Here is a 13,327-nt window from a genome sequence, read left to right as displayed (position 1 = left end):
TCACACCCTTAGTTTTCCAATAATTTGGTTTCCGTAGTGTAGTGGTTATCACGTTCGCCTCACACGCGAAAGGTCCCCGGTTCGAAACCGGGCCGGAAACATTTTGTAATATTCAATATTTCCCAATGCCCAGAGGCTAGCATTTGGTTTGAAACAGTTGAGGTTTGTCTAAACCTTGCTGTCTACCTCTCCGACCTGTGGATCAATGTTGCCGTTTTTTTGGGGACCTCCACCATGCGATCTGTATGAATGTGACCAGACTGACAGCTTCTCTGAGCCAGGCAAATTCATTTATCAGGGTCATTGTAATGGATATATCCAAAGAAATGGCAATATAATCCAAGGTAAAACAAACAAAAATGTAGATCGTTTTCTGTCATTTCAGCTGCTTGATGTGATTGTGTGATAGATTTAGTTGGCTGGCTAGCAAAGGAAAAGAAGCTAGCCTGCATAGGTACAGTGCATTCGGAAAGTTTTCAGACCCCTTACTTTTTTCCACATTTTGTTACGTTACAGCCTTATTCTAAAATGGATGAAATAAAATAAAATCTATCTACACACAAAACCACATAATGACAAAGCGATAACATATAGTTTTTATTAATGAAAAAAATATTTTAAAAATACCTTATTTACATACATTTTCAGACCCTTTGCTATGAGGCTGGAAATTGAGCTCAGGTCCATCCTGTTTCCATTGATCATCCTTGAGATGTTTCTTCAACTTGATTGGAGTCCACCTGTGTTAAATTCAAATGATTGGTCATTTCTGCAGCATTGAAGGTACCCAAGAACAAAGTGGCTTCCATCACTCTTAAATGGAAGAAGTTTTGAACCACCAAGCCTCTTCCAAGAGCCGCTGCACACAATAATTCCCGGCTTCTCAAGCCTTATTGTTTAATTAATTGACTAAGTAATTTCTGATTTCATTAGGTTCTGAGAGCGATAAATGTCCCACCCAGCCAAAGTCAGCCACACCCTTAGTACTCCACTCATTGGGTTTCCGTAGTGTAGTGGTTATCACGTTCGCCTAACACGCGAGAGGTCCCCGGTTCGAGACCGGGCGGAAACACATTTTAACAAATTGGTCCTTCGCACTTCTCAGTATTTGCTATTCAGACTTTAGTTTCAGTAGTGTATTGGTTATCACGTTCGCCCCACACGCGAAAGTCAGTCACACCCTTAGTTTTCCAATCAATTGGTTTCCGTAGTGTAGTGGTTATCACATTCGCCTCACACGCGAAAGGTCCCCGGTTCGAAACTGGGCGGAAACATTTTGTAATATTCAATATTTCCCAATGCCCAGAGGCTAGCATTTGGTTTGAAACAGTTGAGGTTTGTCTAAACCTTGCTGTCTACCTCTCCGACCTGTGGATCAATGTTGCCGTTTTTTTGGGGACCTCCACCATGCGATCTGTATGAATGTGACCAGACTGACAGCTTCTCTGAGCCAGGCAAATTCCTTTATCAGGGTCATTGTAATGGATATATCCAAAGAAATGGCAATATAATCCAAGGTAAAACAAACAAAAATGTAGATCGTTTTCTGTCATTTCAGCTGCTTGATGTGATTGTGTGATAGATTTAGTTGGCTGGCTAGCAAAGGAAAAGAAGCTAGCCTGCATAGGTACAGTGCATTGGGAACGTTTTCAGACCCCTTACTTTTTTCCACATTTTGTTTCGTTACAGCCTTATACTAAAATGGATGAAATAAAATAAAATCTATCTACACACAATACCACATAATGACAAAGCGATAACATATAGTTTTTATTAATGAAAAAAATATTTTAAAAATACCTTATTTACATACATTTTCAGACCCTTTGCTATGAGGCTGGAAATTGAGCTCAGGTCCATCCTGTTTCCATTGATCATCCTTGAGATGTTTCTTCAACTTGATTGGAGTCCACCTGTGGTAAATTCAAATGATTGGTCATTTCTGCAGCATTGAAGGTACCCAAGAACACAGTGGCTTCCATCACTCTTAAATAGAAGAAGTTTGGAACCACCAAGCCTCTTCCAAGTTCCGGCTGCACACGATAATTCCCGGCTTCTCATGTCTACCTCACATAATATCCCAAAATGAGTACCACAGAAAGAGCCATAATACCCATTAAATATTTTAAAAATACCTTATTTACGTAAGTTTTCAGACCCTTTGCTATGAGGCTGGAAATTGAGCTCAGGTCCATCCTGTTTCCATTGATCATCCTTGAGATGTTTCTTCAACTTGATTGGAGTCCACCTGTGGTAAATTCAAATGATTGGTCATTTCTGCAGCATTGAAGGTACCCAAGAACACAGTGGCTTCCATCACTCTTAAATAGAAGAAGTTTGGAACCACCAAGCCTCTTCCAAGTTCCGGCTGCACACGATAATTCCCGGCTTCTCATGTCTACCTCACATAATATCCCAAATTGAGTACCACAGAAAGAGCCATAATACCCATTAAATATTTTAAAAATACCTTATTTACGTACGTTTTCAGACCCTTTGCTATGAGGCTGGAAATTGAGCTCAGGTCCATCCTGTTTCCATTGATCATCCTTGAGATGTTTCTTCAACTTGATTGTGGACACCTGTGGTAAATTCAAATGATTGGTCATTTCTGCAGCATTGAAGGTACCCAAGAACACAGTGGCTTCCATCACTCTTAAATAGAAGAAGTTTTGAACCACCAAGCCTCTTCCAAGAGCCGCTGCACACAATAATTCCCGGCTTCTCAAGCCTTATTGTTTAATTAATTGACTAAGTAATTTCTGATTTCATTAGGTTCTGAGAGCGATAAATGTCCCACCCAGCCAAAGTCAGCCACACCCTTAGTATTCCACTCATTGGGTTTCCGTAGTGTAGTGGTTATCACGTTCGCCTAACACGCGAAAGGTCCCCGGTTCGAGACCGGGCGGAAACACATTTTAACAAATTGGTCCTTCGCACTTCTCAGTATTTGCTATTCAGACTTTAGTTTCAGTAGTGTATTGGTTATCACGTTCGCCTCACACGCGAAAGTCAGTCACACCCTTAGTTTTCCAATCATTCGGTTTCCGTAGTGTAGTGGTTATCACGTTCGCCTCACACGCGAAAGGTCCCCGGTTCGAAACCGGGCGGAAACATTTTGTCATATTCAATATTTCCCAATGCCCAGAGGCTAGCATTTGGTTTGAAACAGTTGAGGTTTGTCTAAACCTTGCTGTCTACCTCTCCAACCTGTGGATCAATGTTGCCGTTTTTTTGGGGACCTCCACCATGCGATCTGTATGAATGTGACCAGACTGACAGCTTCTCTGAGCCAGGCAAATTCATTTATCAGGGTCATTGTAATGGATATATCCAAAGAAATGGCAATATAATCCAAGGTAAAACAAACAAAAATGTAGATCGTTTTCTGTCATTTCAGCTGCTTGATGTGATTGTGTGATAGATTTAGTTGGCTGGCTAGCAAAGGAAAAGAAGCTAGCCTGCATAGGTACAGTGCATTGGGAACGTTTTCAGACCCCTTACTTTTTTCCACATTTTGTTTCGTTACAGCCTTATACTAAAATGGATGAAATAAAATAAAATCTATCTACACACAATACCACATAATGACAAAGCGATAACATATAGTTTTTATTAATGAAAAAAATATTTTAAAAATACCTTATTTACATTCATTTTCAGACCCTTTGCTATGAGGCTGGAAATTGAGCTCAGGTCCATCCTGTTTCCATTGATCATCCTTGAGATGTTTCTTCAACTTGATTGGAGTCCACCTGTGGTAAATTCAAATGATTGGTCATTTCTGCAGCATTGAAGGTACCCAAGAACACAGTGGCTTCCATCACTCTTAAATAGAAGAAGTTTGGAACCACCAAGCCTCTTCCAAGTTCCGGCTGCACACGATAATTCCCGGCTTCTCATGTCTACCTCACATAATATCCCAAATTGAGTACCACAGAAAGAGCCATAATACCCATTAAATATTTTAAAAATACCTTATTTACGTACGTTTTCAGACCCTTTGCTATGAGGCTGGAAATTGAGCTCAGGTCCATCCTGTTTCCATTGATCATCCTTGAGATGTTTCTTCAACTTGATTGGAGTCCACCTGTGGTAAATTCAAATGATTGGTCATTTCTGCAGCATTGAAGGTACCCAAGAACACAGTGGCTTCCATCACTCTTAAATGGAAGAAGTTTTGAACCACCAAGCCTCTTCCAAGAGCCGCTGCACACAATAATTCCCGGCTTCTCAAGCCTTATTGTTTAATTAATTGACTAAGTAATTTCTGATTTCATTAGGTTCTGAGAGCGATAAATGTCCCACCCAGCCCAAGTCAGCCACACCCTTAGTACTCCAGTCATTGGGTTTCTGTAGTGTAGTGGTTATCACGTTCGCCTAACACACGAAAGGTCCCCGGTTAGAGCCCGTCGGAAACACATTTTAACAAATTGGTCCTTCGCACTTCTCAGTATTTGCTATTCAGACTTTAGTTTCAGTAGTGAATTAGTTATCACATTCGCCTCACACGCGAAAGTCAGTCACACCCTTAGTTTTCCAATCAATTGGTTTCCGTAGTGTAGTGGTTATCACGTTCGCTTCACACGCGAAAGGTCCCCGGTTCGAAACCTGGCGGAAACATTTTGCAATATTCAATATTTCCCAATGCCCAGAGGCTAGCATTTGGTTTGAAACAGTGGAGGTTTGTCTAAACCTTGCTGTCTACCTCTCCGACCTGTGGATCAATGTTGCCGTTTTTTTGGGGACCTCCACCATGCGATCTGTATGAATGTGACCAGACTGACAGCTTCTCTGAGCCAGGCAAATTCATTTATCAGGGTCATTGTAATGGATATATCCAAAGAAATGGCAATATAATCCAAGGTAAAACAAACAAAAATGTAGATCGTTTTCTGTCATTTCAGCTGCTTGATGTGATTGTGTGATAGATTTAGTTGGCTGGCTAGCAAAGGAAAAGAAGCTAGCACTGCATAGGTACAGTGCATTCGGAAAGTTTTCAGACCCCTTACTTTTTTCCACATTTTGTTACGTTACAGCCTTATACTAAAATGGATGAAATAAAATAAAATCTATCTACACACAATACCACATAATGACAAAGCGATAGCACATCGTTTTTATTAATGAAAAAAACATTTTAAAAATACCTTATTTACATACATTTTCAGACCCTTTGCTATGAGGCTGGAAATTGAGCTCAGGTCCATCCTGTTTCCATTGATCATCCTTGAGATGTTTCTTCAACTTGATTGGAGTCCACCTGTGGTAAATTCAAATGATTGGTCATTTCTGCAGCATTGAAGGTACCCAAGAACACAGTGGCTTCCATCACTCTTAAATAGAAGAAGTTTGGAACCACCAAGCCTCTTCCAAGTTCCGGCTGCACACGATAATTCCCGGCTTCTCATGTCTACCTCACATAATATCCCAAATTGAGTACCACAGAAAGAGCCATAATACCCATTAAATATTTTAAAAATACCTTATTTACGTACGTTTTCAGACCCTTTGCTATGAGGCTGGAAATTGAGCTCAGGTCCATCCTGTTTCCATTGGTCATCCTTGAGATGTTTCTTCAACTTGATTGGAGTCCACCTGTGGTAAATTCAAATGATTGGTCATTTCTGCAGCATTGAAGGTACCCAAGAACACAGTGGCTTCCATCACTCTTAAATGGAAGAAGTTTTGAACCACCAAGCCTCTTCCAAGAGCCGCTGCACACAATAATTCCCGGCTTCTCAAGCCTTATTGTTTAATTAATTGACTAAGTAATTTCTGATTTCATTAGGTTCTGAGAGCGATAAATGTCCCACCCAGCCCAAGTCAGCCACACCCTTAGTACTCCACTCATTGGGTTTCTGTAGTGTAGTGGTTATCACGTTCGCCTAACACACGAAAGGTCCCCGGTTAGAGCCCGTCGGAAACACATTTTAACAAATTGGTCCTTCGCACTTCTCAGTATTTGCTATTCAGACTTTAGTTTCAGTAGTGAATTAGTTATCACATTCGCCTCACACGCGAAAGTCAGTCACACCCTCAGTTTTCCAATCATTCGGTTTCCGTAGTGTAGTGGTTATCACGTTCGCCTCACACGCGAAAGGTCCCCGGTTCGAAACCTGGCGGAAACATTTTGTAATATTCAATATTTCCCAATGCCCAGAGGCTAGCATTTGGTTTGAAACAGTGGAGGTTTGTCTAAACCTTGCTGTCTACGTCTCCGACCTGTGGATCAATGTTGCCGTTTTTTTGGGGACCTCCACCATGCGATCTGTATGAATGTGACCAGACTGACAGCTTCTCTGAGCCAGGCAAATTCATTTATCAGGGTCATTGTAATGGATATATCCAAAGAAATGGCAATATAATCCAAGGTAAAACAAACAAAAATGTAGATCGTTTTCTGTCATTTCAGCTGCTTGATGTGATTGTGTGATAGATTTAGTTGGCTGGCTAGCAAAGGAAAAGAAGCTAGCACTGCATAGGTACAGTGCATTCGGAAAGTTTTCAGACCCCTTACTTTTTTCCACATTTTGTTACGTTACAGCCTTATACTAAAATGGATGAAATAAAATAAAATCTATCTACACACAATACCACATAATGACAAAGCGATAGCACATCGTTTTTATTAATGAAAAAAATATTTTAAAAATACCTTATTTACATACATTTTCAGACCCTTTGCTATGAGGCTGGAAATTGAGCTCAGGTCCATCCTGTTTCCATTGATCATCCTTGAGATGTTTCTTCAACTTGATTGGAGTCCACCTGTGGTAAATTCAAATGATTGGTCATTTCTGCAGCATTGAAGGTAGCCAAGAACACAGTGGCTTCCATCACTCTTAAATAGAAGAAGTTTGGAACCACCAAGCCTCTTCCAAGTTCCGGCTGCACACGATAATTCCCGGCTTCTCATGTCTACCTCACATAATATCCCAAATTGAGTACCACAGAAAGAGCCATAATACCCATTAAATATTTTAAAAATACTTTATTTACGTACGTTTTCAGACCCTTTGCTATGAGGCTGGAAATTGAGCTCAGGTCCATCCTGTTTCCATTGGTCATCCTTGAGATGTTTCTTCAACTTGATTGGAGTCCACCTGTGGTAAATTCAAATGATTGGTCATTTCTGCAGCATTGAAGGTACCCAAGAACACAGTGGCTTCCATCACTCTTAAATGGAAGAAGTTTTGAACCACCAAGCCTCTTCCAAGAGCCGCTGCACACAATAATTCCCGGCTTCTCAAGCCTTATTGTTTAATTAATTGACTAAGTAATTTCTGATTTCATTAGGTTCTGAGAGCGATAAATGTCCCACCCAGCCCAAGTCAGCCACACCCTTAGTACTCCAGTCATTGGGTTTCTGTAGTGTAGTGGTTATCACGTTCGCCTAACACACGAAAGGTCCCCGGTTAGAGCCCGTCGGAAACACATTTTAACAAATTGGTCTTTTGCACTTCTCAGTATTTGCTATTCAGACTTTAGTTTCAGTAGTGAATTAGTTATCACATTCGCCTCACACGCGAAAGTCAGTCACACCCTTAGTTTTCCAATCATTCGGTTTCCGTAGTGTAGTGGTTATCACGTTCGCCTCACATGCGAAAGGTCCCCGGTTCGAAACCTGGCGGAAACATTTTGTAATATTCAATATTTCCCAATGCCCAGAGGCTAGCATTTGGTTTGAAACAGTTGAGGTTTGTCTAAACCTTGCTGTCTACCTCTCCGACCTGTGGATCAATGTTGCCGTTTTTTTGGGGACCTCCACCATGCGATCTGTATGAATGTGACCAGACTGACAGCTTCTCTGAGCCAGGCAAATTCATTTATCAGGGTCATTGTAATGGATATATCCAAAGAAATGGCAATATAATCCAAGGTAAAACAAACAAAAATGTAGATCGTTTTCTGTCATTTCAGCTGCTTGATGTGATTGTGTGATAGATTTAGTTGGCTGGCTAGCAAAGGAAAAGAAGCTAGCACTGCATAGGTACAGTGCATTCGGAAAGTTTTCAGACCCCTTACTTTTTTCCACATTTTGTTACGTTACAGCCTTATACTAAAATGGATGAAATAAAATAAAATCTATCTACACACAATACCACATAATGACAAAGCGATAGCACATCGTTTTTATTAATGAAAAAAATATTTTAAAAATACCTTATTTACATACATTTTCAGACCCTTTGCTATGAGGCTGGAAATTGAGCTCAGGTCCATCCTGTTTCCATTGATCATCCTTGAGATGTTTCTTCAACTTGATTGGAGTCCACCTGTGGTAAATTCAAATGATTGGTCATTTCTGCAGCATTGAAGGTACCCAAGAACACAGTGGCTTCCATCACTCTTAAATAGAAGAAGTTTGGAACCACCAAGCCTCTTCCAAGTTCCGGCTGCACACGATAATTCCCGGCTTCTCATGTCTACCTCACATAATATCCCAAATTGAGTACCACAGAAAGAGCCATAATACCCATTAAATATTTTAAAAATACCTTATTTACGTACGTTTTCAGACCCTTTGCTATGAGGCTGGAAATTGAGCTCAGGTCCATCCTGTTTCCATTGATCATCCTTGAGATGTTTCTTCAACTTGATTGGAGTCCACCTGTGGTAAATTCAAATGATTGGTCATTTCTGCAGCATTGAAGGTACCCAAGAACACAGTGGCTTCCATCACTCTTAAATGGAAGAAGTTTTGAACCACCAAGCCTCTTCCAAGAGCCGCTGCACACAATAATTCCCGGCTTCTCAAGCCTTATTGTTTAATTAATTGACTAAGTAATTTCTGATTTCATTAGGTTCTGAGAGCGATAAATGTCCCACCCAGCCAAAGTCAGCCACACCCTTAGTATTCTACTCATTGGGTTTCCGTAGTGTAGTGGTTATCACGTTCGCCTAACACGCGAAAGGTCCCCGGTTCGAGACCGGGCGGAAACACATTTTAACAAATTGGTCCTTCGCACTTCTCAGTATTTGCTATTCAGACTTTAGTTTCAGTAGTGTATTGGTTATCACGTTCGCCTCACACGCGAAAGTCAGTCACACCCTTAGTTTTCCAATAATTTGGTTTCCGTAGTGTAGTGGTTATCACGTTCGCCTCACACGCGAAAGGTCCCCGGTTCGAAACCGGGCCGGAAACATTTTGTAATATTCAATATTTCCCAATGCCCAGAGGCTAGCATTTGGTTTGAAACAGTTGAGGTTTGTCTAAACCTTGCTGTCTACCTCTCCGACCTGTGGATCAATGTTGCCGTTTTTTTGGGGACCTCCACCATGCGATCTGTATGAATGTGACCAGACTGACAGCTTCTCTGAGCCAGGCAAATTCATTTATCAGGGTCATTGTAATGGATATATCCAAAGAAATGGCAATATAATCCAAGGTAAAACAAACAAAAATGTAGATCGTTTTCTGTCATTTCAGCTGCTTGATGTGATTGTGTGATAGATTTAGTTGGCTGGCTAGCAAAGGAAAAGAAGCTAGCCTGCATAGGTACAGTGCATTCGGAAAGTTTTCAGACCCCTTACTTTTTTCCACATTTTGTTACGTTACAGCCTTATTCTAAAATGGATGAAATAAAATAAAATCTATCTACACACAAAACCACATAATGACAAAGCGATAACATATAGTTTTTATTAATGAAAAAAATATTTTAAAAATACCTTATTTACATACATTTTCAGACCCTTTGCTATGAGGCTGGAAATTGAGCTCAGGTCCATCCTGTTTCCATTGATCATCCTTGCGATGTTTCTTCAACTTGATTGGAGTCCACCTGTGGTAAATTCAAATGATTGGTCATTTCTGCAGCATTGAAGGTACCCAAGAACAAAGTGGCTTCCATCACTCTTAAATGGAAGAAGTTTTGAACCACCAAGCCTCTTCCAAGAGCCGCTGCACACAATAATTCCCGGCTTCTCAAGCCTTATTGTTTAATTAATTGACTAAGTAATTTCTGATTTCATTAGGTTCTGAGAGCGATAAATGTCCCACCCAGCCAAAGTCAGCCACACCCTTAGTACTCCACTCATTGGGTTTCCGTAGTGTAGTGGTTATCACGTTCGCCTAACACGCGAGAGGTCCCCGGTTCGAGACCGGGCGGAAACACATTTTAACAAATTGGTCCTTCGCACTTCTCAGTATTTGCTATTCAGACTTTAGTATCAGTAGTGTATTGGTTATCACGTTCGCCCCACACGCGAAAGTCAGTCACACCCTTAGTTTTCCAATCAATTGGTTTCCGTAGTGTAGTGGTTATCACATTCGCCTCACACGCGAAAGGTCCCCGGTTCGAAACTGGGCGGAAACATTTTGTAATATTCAATATTTCCCAATGCCCAGAGGCTAGCATTTGGTTTGAAACAGTTGAGGTTTGTCTAAACCTTGCTGTCTACCTCTCCGACCTGTGGATCAATGTTGCCGTTTTTTTGGGGACCTCCACCATGCGATCTGTATGAATGTGACCAGACTGACAGCTTCTCTGAGCCAGGCAAATTCATTTATCAGGGTCATTGTAATGGATATATCCAAAGAAATGGCAATATAATCCAAGGTAAAACAAACAAAAATGTAGATCGTTTTCTGTCATTTCAGCTGCTTGATGTGATTGTGTGATAGATTTAGTTGGCTGGCTAGCAAAGGAAAAGAAGCTAGCCTGCATAGGTACAGTGCATTGGGAACGTTTTCAGACCCCTTACTTTTTTCCACATTTTGTTTCGTTACAGCCTTATACTAAAATGGATGAAATAAAATAAAATCTATCTACACACAATACCACATAATGACAAAGCGATAACATATAGTTTTTATTAATGAAAAAAATATTTTAAAAATACCTTATTTACATACATTTTCAGACCCTTTGCTATGAGGCTGGAAATTGAGCTCAGGTCCATCCTGTTTCCATTGATCATCCTTGAGATGTTTCTTCAACTTGATTGGAGTCCACCTGTGGTAAATTCAAATGATTGGTCATTTCTGCAGCATTGAAGGTACCCAAGAACACAGTGGCTTCCATCACTCTTAAATAGAAGAAGTTTGGAACCACCAAGCCTCTTCCAAGTTCCGGCTGCACACGATAATTCCCGGCTTCTCATGTCTACCTCACATAATATCCCAAAATGAGTACCACAGAAAGAGCCATAATACCCATTAAATATTTTAAAAATACCTTATTTACGTAAGTTTTCAGACCCTTTGCTATGAGGCTGGAAATTGAGCTCAGGTCCATCCTGTTTCCATTGATCATCCTTGAGATGTTTCTTCAACTTGATTGGAGTCCACCTGTGGTAAATTCAAATGATTGGTCATTTCTGCAGCATTGAAGGTACCCAAGAACACAGTGGCTTCCATCACTCTTAAATAGAAGAAGTTTGGAACCACCAAGCCTCTTCCAAGTTCCGGCTGCACACGATAATTCCCGGCTTCTCATGTCTACCTCACATAATATCCCAAATTGAGTACCACAGAAAGAGCCATAATACCCATTAAATATTTTAAAAATACCTTATTTACGTACGTTTTCAGACCCTTTGCTATGAGGCTGGAAATTGAGCTCAGGTCCATCCTGTTTCCATTGATCATCCTTGAGATGTTTCTTCAACTTGATTGTGGACACCTGTGGTAAATTCAAATGATTGGTCATTTCTGCAGCATTGAAGGTACCCAAGAACACAGTGGCTTCCATCACTCTTAAATAGAAGAAGTTTTGAACCACCAAGCCTCTTCCAAGAGCCGCTGCACACAATAATTCCCGGCTTCTCAAGCCTTATTGTTTAATTAATTGACTAAGTAATTTCTGATTTCATTAGGTTCTGAGAGCGATAAATGTCCTACCCAGCCAAAGTCAGCCACACCCTTAGTATTCCACTCATTGGGTTTCCGTAGTGTAGTGGTTATCACGTTCGCCTAACACGCGAAAGGTCCCCGGTTCGAGACCGGGCGGAAACACATTTTAACAAATTGGTCCTTCGCACTTCTCAGTATTTGCTATTCAGACTTTAGTTTCAGTAGTGTATTGGTTATCACGTTCGCCTCACACGCGAAAGTCAGTCACACCCTTAGTTTTCCAATCATTCGGTTTCCGTAGTGTAGTGGTTATCACGTTCGCCTCACACGCGAAAGGTCCCCGGTTCGAAACCGGGCGGAAACATTTTGTCATATTCAATATTTCCCAATGCCCAGAGGCTAGCATTTGGTTTGAAACAGTTGAGGTTTGTCTAAACCTTGCTGTCTACCTCTCCAACCTGTGGATCAATGTTGCCGTTTTTTTGGGGACCTCCACCATGCGATCTGTATGAATGTGACCAGACTGACAGCTTCTCTGAGCCAGGCAAATTCATTTATCAGGGTCATTGTAATGGATATATCCAAAGAAATGGCAATATAATCCAAGGTAAAACAAACAAAAATGTAGATCGTTTTCTGTCATTTCAGCTGCTTGATGTGATTGTGTGATAGATTTAGTTGGCTGGCTAGCAAAGGAAAAGAAGCTAGCCTGCATAGGTACAGTGCATTGGGAACGTTTTCAGACCCCTTACTTTTTTCCACATTTTGTTTCGTTACAGCCTTATACTAAAATGGATGAAATAAAATAAAATCTATCTACACACAATACCACATAATGACAAAGCGATAACATATAGTTTTTATTAATGAAAAAAATATTTTAAAAATACCTTATTTACATTCATTTTCAGACCCTTTGCTATGAGGCTGGAAATTGAGCTCAGGTCCATCCTGTTTCCATTGATCATCCTTGAGATGTTTCTTCAACTTGATTGGAGTCCACCTGTGGTAAATTCAAATGATTGGTCATTTCTGCAGCATTGAAGGTACCCAAGAACACAGTGGCTTCCATCACTCTTAAATAGAAGAAGTTTGGAACCACCAAGCCTCTTCCAAGTTCCGGCTGCACACGATAATTCCCGGCTTCTCATGTCTACCTCACATAATATCCCAAATTGAGTACCACAGAAAGAGCCATAATACCCATTAAATATTTTAAAAATACCTTATTTACGTACGTTTTCAGACCCTTTGCTATGAGGCTGGAAATTGAGCTCAGGTCCATCCTGTTTCCATTGATCATCCTTGAGATGTTTCTTCAACTTGATTGGAGTCCACCTGTGGTAAATTCAAATGATTGGTCATTTCTGCAGCATTGAAGGTACCCAAGAACACAGTGGCTTCCATCACTCTTAAATGGAAGAAGTTTTGAACCACCAAGCCTCTTCCAAGAGCCGCTGCACACAATAATTCCCGGCTTCTCAAGCCTTATTGTTTAATTAATTGACTAAGTAATTTCTGATTTCA

General features: G+C 40.6%; 11 non-coding genes across 11 annotated transcripts; all 11 read left to right on the top strand.

Annotated features, from left to right (window-relative positions):
• The first annotated feature begins 27 nt into the window (after positions 1-27).
• On the top strand, positions 28-101 carry trnav-cac. The gene has a single exon. It is a non-coding gene; the product is annotated as a tRNA-Val (tRNA).
• An 898-nt stretch (positions 102-999) lies between these two features.
• Positions 1,000-1,072, top strand: trnav-aac. The gene has a single exon. It is a non-coding gene; the product is annotated as a tRNA-Val (tRNA).
• A 129-nt stretch (positions 1,073-1,201) lies between these two features.
• On the top strand, positions 1,202-1,274 carry trnav-cac. Its single transcript has one exon. It is a non-coding gene; the product is annotated as a tRNA-Val (tRNA).
• A 1,567-nt stretch (positions 1,275-2,841) lies between these two features.
• trnav-aac lies at positions 2,842-2,914 on the top strand. Its single transcript has one exon. It is a non-coding gene; the product is annotated as a tRNA-Val (tRNA).
• A 129-nt stretch (positions 2,915-3,043) lies between these two features.
• Positions 3,044-3,116, top strand: trnav-cac. The gene has a single exon. It is a non-coding gene; the product is annotated as a tRNA-Val (tRNA).
• A 5,757-nt stretch (positions 3,117-8,873) lies between these two features.
• Positions 8,874-8,946, top strand: trnav-aac. The gene has a single exon. It is a non-coding gene; the product is annotated as a tRNA-Val (tRNA).
• A 129-nt stretch (positions 8,947-9,075) lies between these two features.
• Positions 9,076-9,149, top strand: trnav-cac. The gene has a single exon. It is a non-coding gene; the product is annotated as a tRNA-Val (tRNA).
• Positions 9,150-10,047: 898 nt separating this feature from the next.
• On the top strand, positions 10,048-10,120 carry trnav-aac. The gene has a single exon. It is a non-coding gene; the product is annotated as a tRNA-Val (tRNA).
• A 129-nt stretch (positions 10,121-10,249) lies between these two features.
• On the top strand, positions 10,250-10,322 carry trnav-cac. Its single transcript has one exon. It is a non-coding gene; the product is annotated as a tRNA-Val (tRNA).
• Positions 10,323-11,889: 1,567 nt separating this feature from the next.
• On the top strand, positions 11,890-11,962 carry trnav-aac. The gene has a single exon. It is a non-coding gene; the product is annotated as a tRNA-Val (tRNA).
• A 129-nt stretch (positions 11,963-12,091) lies between these two features.
• On the top strand, positions 12,092-12,164 carry trnav-cac. Its single transcript has one exon. It is a non-coding gene; the product is annotated as a tRNA-Val (tRNA).
• Positions 12,165-13,327: the final 1,163 nt, after the last annotated feature.

This window comes from Oncorhynchus mykiss, unplaced genomic scaffold, assembly GCF_013265735.2.
Source record: "Oncorhynchus mykiss isolate Arlee unplaced genomic scaffold, USDA_OmykA_1.1 un_scaffold_587, whole genome shotgun sequence".
Classification (NCBI taxonomy): Eukaryota; Metazoa; Chordata; class Actinopteri; order Salmoniformes; family Salmonidae; genus Oncorhynchus; species Oncorhynchus mykiss.
The sequence above is the reverse complement of the archived record's forward strand: the minus strand, read 5'-3'. Positions and strand labels throughout refer to the sequence as shown.